The sequence below is a fragment of the Biomphalaria glabrata genome, chromosome 5 (assembly GCF_947242115.1).
Source record: "Biomphalaria glabrata chromosome 5, xgBioGlab47.1, whole genome shotgun sequence".
NCBI lineage: Eukaryota > Metazoa > Mollusca > Gastropoda > Planorbidae > Biomphalaria > Biomphalaria glabrata.
In genome coordinates, this window is record NC_074715.1 from 12098371 (window position 1) to 12113577 (window position 15207).

Sequence of the window (15207 nt, forward strand, 5' to 3'; positions counted from 1 at the left end):
ATAGTAGATCTTTAGTATAATTACTAATTTAGTAATTGACTATATTTATTAATTAATATTAACTATCTGGATCTAAAATAGTATTATCTGAAATCAAAATTTTACATCTCTATCATTGATAGTATGATAAGTAGGCCCTATCAGTATCATGATTCAATATTGTCATTTATTGATTTAATTTTTAAATGATAATCTTCTAAGACCTAACGTAAGATTAGATTATAATCTATCATATTCCATATTTATGACCAAAAAAAAGTAGATCTATGTCTATGACAATCTTTGTTAAACGTAACACTTGAAATTGAACTTAACTAATTTTTAAAAGACTTAGACTTAGAGACTTAGACGTACTTAGTCTTAGACTGTCTTAGAGTTAGAGTAGAGTGTCTTATTTAGCGAGCCTCAGTTAGACTTAATTTAACTTTAAGTAAGTTAAAGTTTTTTGTTTAAGTTAAACAGTAGCTCAGTAGTCGTAGACGTAGATACTAGAGTTAGTTAGAACTAGAACTTAGATCTAGAGTGACTAGAGCTAGTAGAGTTAGACATGCTCATGATTAATGAAATTAAGTAAGAGTAAGACAACAAGTAATGAATTATTGAAGTAAATTTAAATCTGCTTTATAACTTTATACTTTGTTACTAATAATATTAGTAGGCCTAACCTAATATTAGTTTATAAGTTTATCCGTTTATTCTTTATATTTTTTATATTCATTATATGATTATTGCCGTTATCTCTTGTTCAACTTGTTGTTCTAGAAAAGTAGATTAGATTCTAGATAATAGACTGTCTACTAGATCTTAAAAATTTTACTAGACTCTAGAATTCTAGATCAAAGTATTTCAAATATTATTACTTAAATTGGGTGCTACAGTCTTTGGAATCTATAGATAGATCTGGTCAAATCATCGAATAAAGATTGAGATGAATAAAATCAAAGTGACAAAAGTGGTCCATGTTGACATCTGAAACAATAACTTCCGGTATTTTTTAGAGTAACTAAAGAACTCATACACAGACCTATATATATTTCTAGATCTCTATATGTATCATCTATGCTCATTGCACTAACCAATATATTAATCATTTAATGCAAAATTATATCTACATAGTAATTTCTTTTGTGCGTCGTCCGGGAAGCCGAGGCTAATAGCTTTTTTATCATTCCTCTTTTCAGCTTGAAAATTCTTCATTGAGTCAAAATGAATAAAAAGCATAAAAAAATAAATAAATAAATAAAATAACGTGGGTGGACACATTTCTCGAAAAACGTCTCTAACAATTTTCCTAGAAATTTGACAGCTATGCAGGGGCGGACTGGCTATATGGGCAAACGGGAAAATGCCCGGTGGGCCGGTACCAAATGGGCCGGTCTGCTCGCGACCAAAGAAAAAAAATTCAATGCAGACAACTTAACAAAAGTGACAGCAGCAAGACACAAAGGCCTGAATATGTTTTCTTTTTTTGTAAATTATTATTAAAATTAATTTTGTTTGAAATTCAACAAGAATATAATTTTAAGAATTACACAATAGAGTGTACGTATTTAACTATTATCATTTGTAAAACGTTAGACCGTACTTTCTGCTATGGACGAGCGGCATGGCCTTCAACACTACTTTGATGTCTTCAAGACTGTGTTTGGCCTGATCATTTTGCTGGTCGGCATGGGCCTTTGATGGCAATCCCATTTTTGTTTTGCTCCTTCCCTCCCCCGTTTTTTAATGGTTCCATGAAAGTTAAGATTGGAGAGGTTAAGTTAGAAAACATTGATATAACGCGTCAAAAGGGGAGACAATTAGCTCTTTAACAAAACTTAAAAGACACACAGCCGCGAAATTGCAAACCACCCAATTATTCATAGCTCAATATGGGTATAAAGCTCTACTTTCTGCGATTTGAAAAGAAAAAGCAAGTTTGTATTTGTTAATTTTTAATAACATAGATCTAAAAATACTACACTTAAAGCTTACAAAAAAATATTATTATTTAATTAAAATATAAATCTACATCTTAATCAATCCAATACCGTTATGACTAATGGCTAACTTATGCTTAGTATGAAGTCATTAATAACGGAAATTATTACAGTAATTAAAATAATTTATATAGCGCTGTCACATTCGATATTTAATGAAAGGAGATTTAGAATCATTTATATTTTAAATAATATATTCATATACAAATCGCGTTTTTGAGAATGTACTAGGACGAAGCAAGAGCTTTTCACATTTAGAAGTACCTCTCTAACCGTTCTGCTTTCTCTTACCTTTTAAAGGAATATATATATATATATATATATATATATATATATATATATATATATATATATATATATATATATATATATATATTTAGTTCGTCCATCGTAGTTCGATTATGACCACTTTGTCATCCAGGGGGCTGAGGGCTTTGCATTGGGTTTTATGTCTCCTCGTGTGGCTGGTGAGACCTATGTGAGCCCGGAATGTTCGGCTGCACACTAGGCAGGTTATTCCAGCTGGAGCTATTGTCATTGGCCTTGCTTTTCTTCTCTGGCGTTTTTCTTCTGCCAGCATTGTTCTCTTTTCCTCAGCAACCTGTGCGCCGGTTTTCACAGCGCGACGTCATGATTCTCTGTCATGTGCCTCTGTCTCCCAGGTGGCTGGGTCAATGCTGAACGCCTTCAGAGAAGCTTTGAGGGTGTCCCTGAAGCGCATTCTTTGACCACCTTGCGAGCGCTTTCCTTCGCTTAGTTGGCCATACAAGAGTCGTTTAGAGATGCGGTGGACTTTCATTCTGCATACGTGTCCTGCCCATCGCAGCTGGAACTGCATCAGGATTGTGTGGATGCTTTGCAGACCCGCTCTTTGAAGGACTCAGTATCTGGTATTTTGTCTTGCCATTTGACATTCAGTATTTTTCACAGACGTCATGTGGAAGTGATTTAGTTTCTTTGCATGTTAACTGTACACTATCCATGTTTCTGAGGCATAGAGCAATGTAGGGAGGATGACGGCTCGATAGACCCCTAGTTTTGTATTTGTGGTGATATCTCTTTAAAGGAATGGGTTGCCTGAGTCAGCCAGGAAAACCAATGATTTAGCATATTTTAAGTCACAGATCAACATACAGGACTAGATCGGCACAGTGAAATACGTAGGACCTAATTATTATTATTTTTTTTTTGAAGAAACGTCTGTAATCTATAAGTAACACCAAAAAGTTTGAAACTCATTAAGGCTGCTATTGTAGTGTTTATAGTTTTGAGACTACATACATGTATAGATAGAATACATTATATAAGCCTACGAAAGCATACATCCAGTTTTCGTTGCGTTATCAAACTTTATATATTTTGAATAGAATTAGGCTTACACCTATGATAAAACACATGGGCGTAGACGAGAGGGGAGGAGTTCAAACCATCACTGGCCTCAGACCTCATTGTCTGAAAGGGAAACTTTACTTACTTCCTCAGTGCAGCCAACTTAAGCAAACTAGTCACCAAATTTCATGAGCGTAGCCAAAAGGGGTTTGTGGTTCCCCCCCCCCCCCTTTTTTAATACAAAACTAAAGCATTTTACCATTTTCTACCAGTCGCTGGACTCCAGTTAATAGAAGATTTAGTTTTTGATTTTTTTTAGCGGAAGAGTAGCTGGCTAATTGCACTGTAGATACCTCAGAATATGCATTTTTTAAAGCTTAAAATAACGGAAATAATGCTTGGATCTGGGGCTTAGAGCGCTCCCCCAGACTCCCTAGTTGTCCCTTGGCGATGTGTACTGCCTTTCACTTTTTATAGGAAGAGAGTATTCTAGGGTAGAAAAAACGTTTAAAAGAATGAAAGATAAGAATGTAATGAAGATTAATTACATACACACACACACTAATATATATATATATAAATTGCGGAGGGGGTTTCAAATCCTCCCCGCCACACCGAAAATATATGACATGCCATTTATGGGCCGGTTTATATGGTAATGCCCGGGCCGATTTTGATACCCAGTCCGCCCCTGCAGCTATGTATATCTTTGTGGAAAGAATTAGGCCTATTAACTAAATGGCGTCACAAGGAAAACTCTGGTTTGACAGTTATGATTTCTGCAATATAATCATCTAACAATCAAAATGCCGACTGAACGAATTTTTATTCTTTTTACAGTTTCACTATTTAGCTTGCAAATTCTTCATCGGGCTCATTGGGGTCGAAAAGGGCTCAAACAATTTTCCTAGAAGCTAGACAGGTGATATATATCTTTTGGCAGAATTATTAGCTAATTGGCGACACAGGGAACACTCTGATTAGATCGTTTCGATTTGTTAAATAGTTAAATACAATAATATAAAAAGTAAATTGTTCTGGGGGCCTAGACAATCTTTATCTTGAACAGATATACATCTGCGGGTGACATTCTAAGTCTGGATCTATTTGCCTATCATTATAATTTTATATAGGCTGCACTGAGTAGATTCATACATTCGCTCAACCAGATTTGTTTTTAGGGCGTGGGGGTGGGGGGGGGATTAGGGCGTGGACAAAATGTCACTTTTTAGATATTGAAATAAAAATGTACACCCTTATAAAAGTTCGTCAGTTGGTTGTATAAAGGAAGAATTGTCTATAAAAAAATATTCGTACAAGTTCTCTTTCTTTCCTAGTGCTTTTAAAAGACATACGGAATCGCTTGAATTAACCAGGAAGACCAACTATTTAGCAGAGCCACTGATTAACATGGAGGACTAGATTGACACATGAAATGCATAGGACGTAATTTTCTTCTTTATTGAAGTATATAAATTATATGTATCTATGTGTGAATTCAATTCATTTCGCCAAAGAAATGTATAATCTTAAAATCTTTACTTTAGGAGTACCATCATGGGAAATAAGTGCGTATGTTTTTCGACCAAAAGAAAAATGTAAGAGTTTGTTCCCTTTATACGTTTTTATTTTCCTGTACATTTCAACTAACTTACTAAACACTTGGTTGGCCTGCATTGCTTTAAGCTCAAAGTAATTTTTATTATTGTTGAAAATTTAAAGAAAATTCAACGAAGGAGCAAAGTACAAGCTCGGTTAACTAATCATTATTTACAATAACGAATGATGTGTAAAAGATGACAACACAGAACAGCGACTGTAAGACTTAGGTTCGCTTCCGCAGCATACGTAGACTAGTTTTACCACCACATTGCAGTGATTGCACTCAATATCTCTTAGGTTCAACTGTCCACTCTGCCTAACCACTTTTTAACACAATTCTGGCTATGTTAGTCACATGACACCCTCTTTAACCGTGGCCACAGAAACAGATAACATTTACATGATAAGGTCTGAAATGGGAACTTTTTAAACAAAGATCAGATAATTGTGGTTAACTTTTAGCATGAACATCCCTAAAGCTTCTTTTAAATTAAAAACACTCAAAAAAACACAAGAATGACAAAGTAAAATAGCAAATAGTGCCTAAATCACTGAACCGTAACTTACAAATGGAAAAAAAAAGTAGTAATAATAGTCTTATCAAATTATTAGAAATTGTTATTAGAAAGACAGAAGATATTATATTTCTTATTCCATGTGCCGGAACAAATTGGTATAGATAGAGCCTATTCTTTCTCTCCTATCACCATCAGATTTAAAACTGGATGCTTGATACTGCCAAGAACACCAATTCAGCTTATTTTCGAGTCCGAAGATTGAGGAATGCAGTATTTCCCATAGCTACGCAGCCCCAGCTGCGACATACATTCTTTGCCACTTCCAGCGCAGACATAACCATTGTCATGGTTGATTGAGCTTTTCTTTTCGATGTCAACGCCTGTCCTCGGCAGAGTATTTTCTTTTGTCCTCAAATGTGTACCCATCGGCCTTTGTAAGTGACCTCCGGCTGTCTCGTTCTGAAGCCGGCTGCAACCAGGGGCTCTCTTCTGTGTCAGTCAAAGCAAGTTGGCACCTAAGCTGGTCTTTAAAGCGTTTCTGTCGGGCACTTCTGTTACGTCGAACACTTTTCAGGTCATAAAAAAAAAACTTACTTTTGGCCAGAGGCGTAGCTAGGAATTAGCCATTATTTGGGGGCCCATGCTCTAATAGCACTAGGGAAGAATGAACATTTGTGCAAATCTGTACTAGCATATGGGACGAGGAATGTGCCTTGGAATGTACTGTATGACTTCACTACACACAAGGCTCGTAAAGTTAACTTGATCCAACTTGATTGTGATAATGTACTTGGTAAAAAGTAATAAAAGGCAAAGATGAATTTTTGTTTCTAATATAAAACCTTAATTTTCATCTATTATCCTTGTCCCTTCAAAGACTGGGCCCCGCGAAATTCGTTACGCATCGGGCCCAGCAATTGTTAGAACCGGCCCTGGTTTCACTCACTATAAGAGAGGTAGACCTATTTAATAAGTATTTTTTTTATATTTAATATTATTCTTAAGTAAGCAACAGTGATTCACCAGTAGGGTATCCTTGAAATTGTTTAGAATTTTTTAAAAGTCGTGAAAATCATAAAGGAATTTAACAATGTGAGTGTTGATAAAAAAAAAAAAAAGAGTTGTCTATCGTTGGGTCTGTATAAGTTGACTTTGGTTCTCAAGGCAATGCAATCTACTTCCGGGTTATTAAATTACCATTCCTGCGCTTGCGTTAATATTATTTTGAAATACTTAGTAAGCGTTTGTTAACTTGAAATGTCCGTTTTAGACTTGCAGATCGCTAGATCTATCATCATCATCTATGACGCATTGGTTATGGAGTGTGTGTTTGTGTATGTATGTGTGTGTTTCCCAGGTGACAGTAAAGAGAGGTTAACGTTTTATCTCCTTAAATTAGTTTCCACTTTCTGAGAGAATTTTTCATTCTTAACATTTGTATATTCCACCCTGTTAGGATTAAACTTCAATAACATTTATGTTTGTAATCAGAAGACGTTACTTTTGCTATGGACTTTTATGAGAATGGGTGCCCTTTTTATATAACACAAATTAAAGTTTATAAAACCAAAAGATAATTTAATGTTAGTATCGTTAATTAGGAGAGAAAGAGTTCCTTGACTGGTTGGTGGCTGTGCAGTGTTGAATGATGAAATACGAGCTGATCTGAAATAATTTTATGCTAAATACGGCAGACGATTGAGAGACATAATGACGTGTAGTTTTGTGAGTTAGATTCTGTTTAAATATCAGCTTACTTCATTACTTTTAGATATATGCCTCATTTCAAGTTGAATTTTTCTATATAGCTAACAAAATTGTTCAGAAAATGTTTTGAAAAAGAAGTTTGTTCAAGCTGTTTCAAGCTCCACAAAAAAAAACTATAATATGCCTACATCGGTTTAGTTGAACTAGCAATCGTACGGCCAAGACAAAGCACGTCTTGAAATACTTATGTTCTCCTAACAGGGGCGGACTGGCTATATGGGCAAACGGGCAAATGCCCTGTGGGCCGGTACCAAATGGGCCGGTCTGGTCGCGTTTCAGATGACTAGACCAATATATAAGATGAATTGTGCAGTGGTTTCTAAATCAGGGAGCTCTCCAAATAGTTTTCTTTCTATTGGGGTGTTTTGGGGCCAGTGTCTTGTTCAGGCCTCTTGGTAAAGAGAACAGTTTTGAAGGACATATCTCATTCTGTTGTGTCCGGACTTGTGTCGAAAGATGAGACGTTGATCTTGTCGTTATAGCTCATAATAGGCATAATTTTTCTTGTGATTGGGATGAGAGCTTGTCCATTTCTCATTTATTTCATTTACTATTAGTTTCTTCATTTCTTCTGGATAGAGTGCAATGTTTAATTGTGAGATTGTTCTCCCACTCTTGGCGAGTGTGTCTTTCCAGTACAACCTCATCGTAGTCGCCGAGTGAACATACAGCTCCTAAGAGGGATGGCCAAGGGTACTGGTTGCTTGCCGCTGATGAATGAGCAGCAGGCAAGTGTAAAAGTGCAAACAAAGGAGTTATGTCCAGCCCCCCCCCCCCCCCCCCTGTTTCAGTAAGGCTGCTATTGTAATGTTATAGTTTTCAGACTACATACATGTATATAGAAAATACACTATGTAATCCTACGCTAACATATATCCAGTTTTCGATACATTATCAAACTGAATATATTTTGAAAAGAATTAGGCTTACTCCTATAATATGACACATGGGCGTAGCCGGGAAGGGGTTCAATTCATCACTTGCCTCAGACCTCATTGTTTGAGAAGGAGACTTTACTTAATGCCCCAGTGAATCCAACTTAAGAAAACTACAGTCACCGAATTTCCTAAGCGTAGCCAAATGGAGTTTTATGGTTATCCTCCCCCTCCTAAAAAAAAAACTAAAGCAAAATAAAGTTACCATTTTTTTTACCAGTCGCTGGACTCCAATAATTAAGTGCAGTGAATAGCAGATTTGGTTTTTTTTTTTTTATTTTTTTTTATTTTATTTTTAGCGGAAGATTAGCAAACTAATTGCACTGTAGATACCTCAGAATATTCATTTTTAAAGCTTAAAATAACGGAAATAATGCTTGGGTCCGGGGCTTCGGGAAATAATGCTTGGTCCGGGGTCTGCGAGCTCCCCCAGACTCCCTAGCTGTCCTTGGTGGTGTGTACTGTCTTTCCACTAATTAAAAGAACCTAATCTAGGCTTAAAAAAACGTCAGAAAGAATAAAAGGTCAGAATGTAATGAAGATTAATTACATCATATACATTGCAGAAGGAGGTAGACAAAAATCCCCTCCACCGGAAAAATCCTGGCTACGTCCATGATATGACATGCAGTTCATTTTGTGGGCCGGTTTATATGGTAATGCCCGGGCCGATTTTGATACCCAGTCCGCTCCTGCCTCCTAAGTTTATATCTACAGAGCTATAAATGGTAAAAGAGAGCCCTAGGTTTCTTGAAAGTCAAATGGACCCCCGTTACTGAGAATCGTATTTGTGCTCTTTCTACGCCGAGGAAACAAACTGGGCATATTTTTCAGTGCCAAAGACAGGATTTAAATCATTTGGGGCTCTTATTTGCTGGGTCTTCTTAGGCAGCTGGGGGGGGGGGGCAGTGGCAGAGTGGTCAAGCGTTTGGCTTGAATCTCGACGAAGACTGAGATTTTGAATTTCGAGATTTTTAGGGTGCCGCTGAGTCCATCCAACTCTAATGGGTACCTGAGATGAACTCCAATTGGTGACAATGCTGGAAGGAGGGGGGGGGGGGTACCTGAATATAGCTGGGGAAAGAAAAAGCGGTTGGTTGTCGTGCTGGTCACATGACACCCTGCTAGTTAAATGTTGGCCAAAGAAACAGATAATTTTAACAACATTACATTACACAAAACACACAAAAACAAAAAAAAACATTGTTTAAATTAAATTTTTATTTATTCTGAAAGTTAAAAAGCTTTGCAAGCAACGAGAGTTCATATCGGCGAAAATCCAATTTTTTGAGGGTTTTTTTTCTTCTGTAAAACTAAAGCTTCCATATGCTGATCAGCAGGCGCTGTGGCTGAGCTTCCGAACCGGTGGTTACGGGTTCGAATCATGTCGAATCCTGTTGAAGACTGGGATTTTTGTTTAATTTCAGGATCTTTGGGCGCCTCTGAGTCCAGCCAGCTCTAATTGGTACATGACAATTGCTGGGGAAAAGTAAATGCGGTTGGTCGCTGTGGTTCTGCTAGTTAAACCCTCGTTAACCGTAGGCCACAGCAGCATCTGCCCTCTAGACCACAGGGTCTGAAAGGGGAACTTTACTTACTTTTTATGTTCTGATCAGGCAATATCGAGATGAATGCTAGCGCTCCTTGTAAGTCCCTGGGTCAGGATGGTTGCCTGGTCGTGTGTTGTGTTATCTGTACTATCATCTTGACGATCCCAGGTTTGAACACTGCCGCCGTAATCCCCGCGCCTTCTTGCAAGACATTCTGGAAGAAGAAACATTGACACATATAAAACAGATCAGTTCTTGTCAAATAGTAAAGCTGATATGTTACTAACCCTATACGTACTTTTACCATTATGATTTGTTTCCCTCTTTAAATTGGAAAATTTTAATTATGCCATATATTTAATTTCAAAATCATTTCAACATACATTCAAACCGTAATCAAATATCGAGAAATGATATCATCCTTGATAATTATCAATATATTCTACGAGTTGAGAATCTTGTCATTGATAAAGAAATGCATTGTCTGTTGATAACTGGACAAAGCCTATTGTTATTTCTACTCATTATCTATCGATTTTAGTGGCCCAGGAGTCGCTGATAAACATTTCAATTGATTAACCGCAACTCTGTGTAGTAGCAAGAATGGTCATGGGGAAATAAGTAAAAGCGAAGCATATGAATGTTAAAGTGAAAAGAGCATAGAAATTTAAAAAGCTACACAAAGCATAAAAATAGAAATAGGCACACAAAGAGAGCATAAGAATAGAAATAGGCACACAAAGAGAGCATAAGAATAGAAATAGGCACACAAAGAGAACATAAGAATAGAAATAGGCACATAGATGTAGCATAAGAATAGAAATAGGCACATAGATGTAGCATAAGAATAGAAATAGGCACACAGAGTTGGCATAAGAAAACTGTCAACACACTGTGTTCACTTTATGGAAGTGATATCAGGAACCCTATACTGGCAATTTGCCATCACAATCGGTGTGACTCCACTTAAAGCTGAAGCGCGATCAAAGTACTTATGAATGATCCCTGACCATAAGCTGGGCATGATTGAATATGTGAGGAAATCACGAGAAAAAGCATCAGAAAGTCTAAATAGAGTAAAGCCAATGCCTACGACGAGGGGAGGTAAGGCCGACTCAATCAAGACGGTCACAGGAGGGGAACAGAAGCAAACGTTTTAAGTGTTCTCTATATCTGTTCAGTGACAGCCCAGACATGGTACAGGCCTACGCTACGCTACGCAAATGTCTCTACTTTCTTAGGCGCTGTCCAGAAACAATCCACAAGGCTTTTTTGTGATGCATTTTTAACATGATCGATTGCCGCTGGTGAAATCGTGTCCAAACTTACCCCCCCCCCCTCCCTAAGATGCAGCGAAGGGAGCGTGCCGTTATGTTGGGTATAAAAAAAATATACTAACGGCTGTATGTAGCACGGCTTAGAAAACCATCGTTCAGTATCAGGAGTATCGCATAACGGTGTATAGGAACGGTTCAACTAAGGTCACTGATTCATTACCGAACTACGGACATGGTGCGGCGATTCGATTAAGTGAACAGGAGCCAGTGTGCAGGAGCCAGTGTGCAGGAGCCAGGGTGCAGGAGCCATGGTGCAGGAGCCAGTGTGCAGGAGCCAGTGTGTAGGAGCCAGTGTGTAGGAGCCAGTGTGCAGGAGCCAGTGTGCAGGAGCCAGCAACTATGTTACAGAAATGGAAGCTATTCAAAACACAAAAGAGTACTTTAAGGAAAAAAATGGAAGAGAAATTGGCTACCATCGGAGGTCGTTCTTTTCAAGGTTTAAATATTCTGCCAAGTGCCAACATACCGTTGAAAGCTCAGCAGATGCATGCCCAAAACCACTAGCGAAAACCCAGGCGAGTGTCACTTCAAGTCACGACATCAGGTAAATTTTCCATACGTACCGTCGCATGTCGGGATAGTTGGTAAAGTGCTGACTAATGATTGAGCTAAGAACACTCCTGGACCCATATGCACAAACCTTCGAGATGGCAGATGCAATTAGTGTACAGTGTAGCAATTAGTGTACAGTGTAGCAATTAGTGTACAGTGTAGCAATTAGTGTAGCAGATGAAAGTGATGCAAAAGCTGGTAATGTTTTGTTTTTAAACAAAGGCCGAAAAGTGTGGATGAACCTAAGAGACCCCAAACAGCTTGAGTGAGTGAGGGCAACTAGACAGTAACGAACAAGTCACGATCGCGAGCTTGCTAGAATCAAAAACTTTGACTTACTATAGCGGCATTGCTTACTGGCCGCGGAAACGATACAGCATGCACAGCGAGAGCACAGTAGGCCTACTCCGCAGGTTAAGATGAGATAAGTCAAGGGACTAGTTTCAATGGTGAGCTTTCAAGAGATCTCTAGAGGTTGGGAGGCTAGTTGTATATTTTCACAAATCGTCACTTTTAGTGGGGAGACTTTCGTAAGGAGAACAGATGGTAAACTGTTGGTGAAATTACGTAGTGCATGTATTATGAAAGTGGACTAAATTATCTCCGTTTTGAAATTGGTCTTTCGTATCGTGCATGACTCTAAATTATTAATAATACATTTTACCATGTAAATACGAAGTAAGTTACAATTTATAAACATCAACTACAAGAGGTATAAGTTTATATAAAATCATATAGCCCTATGATTTCAAAACAGTGTAGAATGCTAGCCAAACTAAATCATGCAAGATAAAAGAATATCACAAAAGCTTGTCAAATGTAATTGTTTTGGTGAAAAATGTTATCAAGGCTCTAGCTGTGTCCTCTTTGTAAAGCAATTCATTGTTTGAGGCAGAACTCCACAATTCTGATCGAAGAAAATTAACACTGACCTTAGATCTTGTTCGTGTCTGCGGGCTGCGTAACATAGTCGAAGGATTGCAAGCAGCCTGGATCTATTTTGCCCATCTCTGGCTTAGCGTAAATTAGAAATAAATATTTGTATGCATGTACATATAAAATGGGGAGGGGGGAGCTAATTTTCTCATTATTGCAGACCAAAGGGGAAACAAACCACGACCAGCAAACCGAACCGGCCCGTGAAGTGGATCTTTTTGTCCTGACACGAAGCTTTGGGCGTAATGGTTGTTTTAAATCTTTCTCTCCGTAATTATTTTCTTCGTTCTGATAGAATTATTCATTTTGCTCATTTATATTTCACTATTCTGTTATTATTAAACTTCAATAACTTTTTCGTTTGTTATCAGAGAAAGTTATATTTGGTATCGAATTATGGGGTATCATGCTTTTTTTTTTATACAATACAAATTAAAGTTTATAAATCCAAAAATTAATTTAGTTTAATGGGGTCAAATCAACGTTGGCATCGTCAATTAGGAGAAAAAGAGTTAATTCTATAAACAATATATACGTGTTTACATCTCGCGAAACAACGGTAATTTTCCAATAAAACTAAAAATAACCAAGGAAGTTAAAAATAAAGAGGGATCTTTTCATTGGAAGATTAGGGTTCTTTCATGTCTATTAGAGAAGCTATTTTTAGAGAGGGTATTAAGGAAAGACAATAAGCGAGATCGGTCAATAAGTTTTAAGCTTCATGATAAAGACACTCTCAAGAGCTCCTTCAAGGAGTGTGATATCGACATTCATTGCTGTGAAGCACTAGCTCTCGATCGCTCCTCATGGCGTGAAGCTGTGAGTCTCGGAGTCTTGAGATTTGAAGCAAGAAGAGTCTACACTTCGACTATATCTATATCCAAAAGTCCAACTGTCCTGGACTAGGAACAAAACCACACTGGCTTATTATGAGTTGCATAATATTCAACAAAAACATCTCACTAAGTAAAAACAATCCAAAACAATAACAGTTTTGAAGTCAACAACCTGAATTGCCCCCCCCCCCCCTCTTCTCCTCTACAGTAAACAGGAGACCCAGGCTGACCAGAACTCAGTCCTGACAGCCAGGGTGAAAAAGCTGAGAGAAGAAGCAGGCCTATCTGCAACCTACCCATGCCACGTATGCGGCCGGCTTTTGTGAATCTGTTATTGAAATTAAATTACATTCTGTCAATAGTGTGTAGGCCTATTTAATTATTTTTTATGATTTCTCCTCTAGGAGTTCAATAACTCTATTTCAAACAGACAGATAACCGACATAAAGATAACATATAAATGCATATAGGGTCAATATATTAAATATCGGATTTCACTTACACCAGGAAAAAATACATATGAAAAGGATCGAATCGGCCCACAGCTCATGTACCGTAAATCTAATTGGGCCTCACTTGCATAACTGATTTAGATAACATCATTTGTAAGGTCTGGCTTTCTATGAAACAATTAAGTGTTCTCTCTTTTTCGCTCCTCTCTCTCTCCTTTTCTCTCTCTCTCTCTCTCTATCTCTCTCTTTCTCTCTCTATCTCTCTCTCTCTCGTTCGATCTCCTTACTGGTCATTTTTCTCTTTTTAGTTTTCTTACAAAGACAAATCTAATCACTTTTAGTGTTATATTATTTGATTTTTTTTTAAATTTTATATTTCTGTTTCTTTTTAATTGTATAATCGGTTGTTTCGTTGTTTTTTTTTTCTCCAAATTTTGAAGCTGTAGTTTTGTTTTCCCTAGTGTCTCATTTAGCCTAATTTGCTGTATTGTGAAGTGGGTCATTACTTCCGGTATGTCATCTCTTCCGTTACATCAAGTCAACGCTCTTCAAACTAACGTTACTTTGACATCAGTGGCGTAGCAAGGTACTCATGGGACCGGGTTCATGAATTGTAGCCCCCCTTTAACAATGTCAACTGAGGATTTTTTCGATGATGTACCAGGCCGGCCAACTGATTGACCACAAGAATTTCCTTATATAAATTCAAAATCTCAGGAACGTCTTCTGTGTCAAGTGGTCTGTCTAAATCGGGTTTGGGAGTTTAATCATTTTAGTCCATTATCTCCAAGTAGGAATTTATTTTTTTTTTATTTTTTGGGGATTTTTCATATTTTTTTACCAGGAATTCAAAATCCCAGTCTTCGAACCCAGGACCCCAGGTTCGGAAGCCAAGCGCTTAACAACTCAGCCACCGCGCTCCCTTTTGAAGCTTAAGGACATGTGACTTCGGCCTGTGTTAGAGTTTTGACATCAAAGGGACTATACTCTACTGGAGTTCAGGAATGAACGTCTGTACGACGTGCCAACGAGCTATTGGTCTAAACTGCCCACAGGTTGTGACGTTGCAGGTCAGTGTTGAGGCGTCCTATAACGAATGGTCTAGACACTGAAAGAGAAGAAGAGATGCGGATAGAATAACACATTGTTTGGTCATGTCCTTGACACTATTGGGGTCACATTAGAGAACAAAAGTTCATCATGCAGGAAAAGACATTCACTATCACCCCACTCCACAAACACACACACACAGCGATACGTGCGCACACACACACGGCGACACAACAGCGACAACACACATACATCGTTTTTTCCAGAAAAAAACTCCCGGGGAAAAGAAAATGTCCAGTGTCCTGTATTGAAATATTTGCCAGGAAATTAGAATTACGTTTAAAACAAGGAGATTGAAATC

At 37.7% G+C, this 15207-nt stretch overlaps 1 protein-coding gene across 1 annotated transcript in view; it reads right to left on the minus strand.

Moving 5' to 3' along the window:
• Positions 1 to 987, minus strand: part of LOC106074154 (eyes absent homolog 1-like) — a 164177-nt gene extending 163190 nt beyond the window's left edge. Inside the window, exon 1 of the mRNA XM_056031206.1 lies at positions 861 to 987. The gene's annotated coding sequence lies outside the window, so the exon portion shown is untranslated. The remainder of the gene's footprint in view (positions 1 to 860) is intronic.
• Between the last annotated feature and the right edge of the window lie 14220 nt (positions 988 to 15207).